The sequence below is a fragment of the Numenius arquata genome, unplaced genomic scaffold (genome assembly GCF_964106895.1).
Source record: "Numenius arquata unplaced genomic scaffold, bNumArq3.hap1.1 HAP1_SCAFFOLD_51, whole genome shotgun sequence".
NCBI lineage: Eukaryota > Metazoa > Chordata > Aves > Charadriiformes > Scolopacidae > Numenius > Numenius arquata.
In genome coordinates, this window is record NW_027415430.1 from 43,943 (window position 1) to 49,679 (window position 5,737).

Sequence of the window (5,737 nt, forward strand, 5' to 3'; positions counted from 1 at the left end):
GTGTTGAGGGTGGTTTTGGGGGTGTTAGGGAGAGGGGGTTTGGGAGAGGGTGGGTTAGGGGTTGAGTTTTTTGGAGCTGGTAAGGGGAGTTTGTGATGGGAGGAGATTTTTGGGGTGCAGGGTTCGGAGAGGGGTGTTTTTTAGGGGTATGGGGTCTGGAAGAGGAATTTTTGGGGTTGGAGGGTGGGAGAATGGGTGGTTTTAGAGGGGGTGGGAGAAGGAATGATTTTAGGGTGTGAGAGGGTGTGTTTTTTGGGGTCCCCCCCTTTCCAATCTATGGTGTGCACAGAGAAGCGCCAGCCCCGACCGAGCCGTTTATACTGCACTGTAGAGAAAAAATACCTAAAAAACACTGCCACCCCCTCCTCCCACCCCAGTGACTGGAGGGGTCTGTCACAGGGCCAGGGAGCGCAGGCACCCCCCAAAAAGTGATGGAGGGGAGGGGGTCAGGGCTGCTGGAGCCCCTCTGCTGTGAGGACAGAGAGTTGGGGGGGTTCAGGTTGGAGAAGGGAAGGCTCCGGGGAGACCTTTCTGCCCCTTCCAGTCCCTAAACAGGGGGGGCTCCAGAAAAGCTGGGGAGGGACTCTGGAAGAGGGAGGGGAGCCGTGGGAGGAGGGGGAAGGGTTTGCCACTGGAAGAGGGGAGATTGAGATGAGATGTGGGGAGGAAATGGTTTGCTGGGGGGATGGTGAGAGCCTGGCCCAGGTTGCCCCGAGAAGCTGTGGCTGCCCCATCCCTGGAGGGGTTCCAGGCCAAGTTGGAGGGGTCTTGGAGCAGCCTGGTGTGGTGGGAGGTGTCCCTGCCCAGGGCAGGGGGTGGGACTGGAGGGGCTTTAAGGTGCCTTCCAACTGTGACCATTGTGTGGTTGTGTGATCTCAAGAGCGTGCTGGTGTGTTAATGCAGGACATCAAGGTCTCTTGAGAGGAACTTGTGTTCTGCAGGTCAGGTGCCCGGGTGGTTCCGAGTCCCCGGATGAGGCAGCTCCTGCCGACAGTTTTAGCTCCGAGGATGTGACAGAATGGAAACCAGCCTTGCGGTGGACCCCAACCCTCAGAGGTGCGGACGCGTTGGTGACGTCCCCCTGGTCCAGAGACGCAGGGAGTTTTGCCACCAGCCTGGTAAGGATTCTCTTTTCTGCTGGAATGGGTGTCCCGATGGATTTCCCAAAGGATTGCCTTTCTGCTGGCTGTGTCTCTGTGCAGAGGGGTGCTCCTGACTGTGTGGCTTTAGCCCTGTGAGGACTTTGGAGGAGAAGTGGCTAAAGCAGCTTTCTCTCCCTGGAGATGAGCAGCGTTTGGGTAGAAAAGCAGCGGTTGAGTCAGTAAAGCTTCTGGTTAGTGCTGCGCTCAGGCCGTGGAGCTCTGTCTCCTGGAGCTACATTTCCTTTGGAGCCATCATTTTCTCAGCTGAGCCTGTGCGAGTCTCACAGACTGGAGCCCGTTGGGGTGGTGACGCTGGAGCCATTTGGGGCTTATCTAGAGGCAAAAGGAGCAAAGCGAAACCCCGGGGGCCCTTTCCATCCCCCAATCCCCTAGTCCATGGGCTGCAGTCATCATGCTCTAGTGCAGTTCACTCTCTTCACAAGTTGGAAGCCCACGAGAAGCACAGTTAGGACGCCACATTTTAAGAAAGCAAACTTCCAGCTCTTCAAGGAGTTAGGAAATAGGACCCCGTGGGAAACTGCCCTTAGGGACAAGGGAGCAGAACAAAGGAAAAAGGGATTTGTAAGTCCTTCCTCTAGAAATCCATTAGACCCAGCTTCATAGAAACGACACCGGTCTGGATGCTGGTGGTTAAAGAAGATGGATCGGTGGGGGTTACATTAGGAGAATTAATTGGGCGATTTTTGAGCAGATGGATTCGTCCAGGAAACAAACCCCCCCAGCAGCTTTTTTACCTCGCCTTTGGCTTTTTCCACCTCATCCCGGACTCTCTTGACCCTTTTCTCCAGCAGGCGAGGTCAGGTGCACCCAAATCGCGCTTTCTTCCTCCAGAAGTAGCAATAGTCAACACACTGGGCCACGGTTTGCCTCTGGATCTATGGGGAGAAATCCAGGGATATTAAAGACTCCCTTGTCATTACAAAGGAGGGCAATGATGTCTTCTCCCGCTGGGTTTTGAGCAGGAAGAAGGGTCCTAAGGACAGGATTCCAACGGGGGATTGAAAATAGGGCTTTCTGGGTTAAAAGCCTCCCCGCTAACCAGCTCCGCCCCGCTCCAACGGCTTTACCTCCTTCTGGATGAGGCCAAAAGTCTTCTGATGGACAAAAAAAAGGCTCTTTCAAGAGCTTTGGGAGCGGGATCTCCAGAGAGAAACTCCTCCCTGGCTGCAGATGAGCTGGGACCGCCAAAACCCCCCCTTTCTCATGGAAGATGCTCCCGAGAGCACCAGCGGCTCTTATCTAGCCACTTTCCTCCCAAAAACGAGCCATCTCCTTCCCTCCAACGCTACGCGGCCAAGACAAGACGGGAGAGAACCCAAACGCCCTATCAAGTAACTCTGAAAAGGGGGAATTTGCCCCTTTCCCACAAGAAAAGCCTGAAGAGAAACCTTTCTCCTGCAGCTCGGGCTTGCTTTCCATGTCACCCCAGGGCTTCCAAACCAGGGAGGCTCCTTCGTCCTCCTCTTCCAAGAGGGATCTGTCCCGCAGGGCAGGCAGCTCCGCCTGCAACTGCTCCCCGACACTGATGCGGCTGAAAGGGGGAGGAAGAGGAGGGGGAGGAAGGCACGTCGGGAATGGATACGGCGCAACAAACGCTTCAAAAGAGGGAAAACGTGGTGAGTTGGGGCAAAACCGGTTCCTATTTCCCAGCAAAACATCACTCAGTCTTCCGCCACCAACTTCCACCGCCCCTTCCCACCCCCGGCGTTACCCTTCGGCCACTGGAGGCTTTTTGGGCCCCATCGGGCAGGACAATTTGGGGGTTCCCCCAAAAAAACAATCCAACTGCTGAATGTCACTCTCCACAGCGGTAGGAAGCTGCCACAGCCACGGCCAGCGAGCGACCGCCGCCTCGGAATGTTGTGTGGAACGCGGGAGGCCGGCAACGGCCTGGGACGTCAGCAAAACCAGTGCTTTACTGGGACAGCACTGGGCGTTTGGGGGGGGTTCTGGCCCATATGGGGGACCCTCCACCCAAAAACACGCTGTGGAGAAGGGGCCGAGCGACACCCACCCCCACCCCCAGTTCCCTCCTCCCGTTTTCCCAGGGGTCGCCCTCATTCCCACGGCTCAACGTGGATTTTTGCCTCATCCTCCATCAAAAGAACCCCAAAATCCTGGAGGTTCTGCCCAAGAATTCTATGACATCACAGTCCCCGATGACATCACAACCCTACCTCTATGACATCAGAATCCCCGATGACGTCACAACCCCCTCTATGACATCACAACCCCACTCTATGACATCACAAACCACTCTGTGACATCACAAACCCCACTATGACACCACAACCACAGTCTATGACGTTACAACCACACTCTATGACGTCACAACCCGACGCTGTGAAATCACAACGCCCTTCTATGACGTCACAACCCTACCTCTATGAAAACACAACCCCACTCTATGACATCATAATCCCTCTATGACATCACAATCCCACTCTATGACGTCACAACCCGACTCTGTGACATCAGAAACCCCTCTATGATGTCACAAACCCCACTATGACGTGACAACTGGCTCTATGACGTCACAACCCAACTCTGTGAAATCACAACGTCCCTCTATGACGTCACAACCCTACCCCTATGACACCACAACCCCACTCTATGACATCACAACCCAACTCTGTGACATCACAACCCCACTCTATGACGTCACAAACCACTCTGTGACATCACAAACCCCACTATGACGTCACAACCGCACTCTATGACGTCACAGCCCCGTCTATGTTGTCACAACCCTACCTCTATGACACCACAACCCTACTCTATGATATCAAAACCCGACTCTATGACATCACAATCCTACTCTATGACATCACAACCCTACCTCTATGACATCACAAACCCCACTGTGACGTCACAACCACACTCTGTGAAATCACAACGCCCTTCTATGACATCACAACCCTACCTCTATGACATCACAACCTTCCCCCTATGACATCACAATCCCCTCTCTATGACATCACAACCGGACACTGTGACATCACAAACCCCACTATGACTCACAACCGCACTCTAGGACGTCACAACCCCCTCTATGAAATCATAACCCCATCTATGACATCACAATCCCCGATGACGTCACAACCCCCTCTATGACGTCACAACCACACTCTATGATGTCACAACGCTATCTCTATGACGTCACAACCCCACTCTATGACATCACAAACCCCTCTGTGACATCACAACCCTCCCTCTATGACGTCACAACCACCTCTATGATGTCAGAACCCCACTCTATGAAATCACAAAGCACTCTTTGACATCACAACGTCCCTCTATGATGTCACAACCCTACCTCTATGACACCACAACCCCACTCTATGACATCACAAACCACTCTGTGACATCACAAACCCCACTATGACGTCACAACCACACTCTGTGAAATCACAACGCCCTTCTATGACGTCACAACCCTACCTCTATGACACCACAACCCTCCGTGACATCACAACCGGACTCTGTGACATCACAAACACCACTATGACGTCACAACCCCCTTTATGACATCACAACCCCACTCTATGACGTCACAACCTCACTCTATGACATCACAATCCCACTCTATGACGTCACAACCCCACTCTGTGACTTCACAAAGCCCACTATGACGTCACAACCACACTCTGTGAAATCACAACGCCCTTCTATGATGTCACAACCCTCCCTATATGACATCACAACCCCTCTATGACGTCACAACCCTCCCTTTATGACACCACAACCCCCTCTATGACGTCACACCCCAAACCTCTAACCTCACAACCCCCTCTATGGCATCACAACCCTGCTCTATGATATCACATCTCGTCTATGACATCACAACCCCACTCTATGACATCATAACCCCTCTATATCACAATCCCACTCTATGACGTCACAACCCGACTCTGTGACATCACAACCACACTCTATGACATCATAACCCAGCTCTATGACATCACAAACCACTCTGTGACAACACCATCCCCCTCTCTGACGTCACAACCCTACCTCTATGACATCATAATCCCCTTCTATGACATCACAATCCCACTCTATGACATCACAAACCACTCTGTGACAACACAAACCCCACTATGACGTCACAACCACACTCTGTGAAATGACAACACCCCACTATGACGTCACAAACCCCACTATGACGTGACAACTGACTCTATGATGTCACAACCCAAGTCTTTGAAATCACAACGTCCCTCTATGACGTCACAACCCTACGTCTATGACACCACAACCCCACTCTATGACATCACAATCCAACTCTGTGACATCACAACCCCACTCTATGACATCACAAACCACTCTGTGACATCACAAACCCCACTATGACGTCACAACCACACTCTGTGAAATCACAACGCCCTTCTATGACGTCACAACCCTACCTCTATGACATCACAACCCTCCGTGACATCACAACCGGACTCTGTGACATCACAAACACCACTATGACGTCACAACCCCCTTTATGACATCACAACCCCACTCTATGACGTCACAACCTCACTCTATGACATCACAATCCCACTCTATGACGTCACAACCCCACT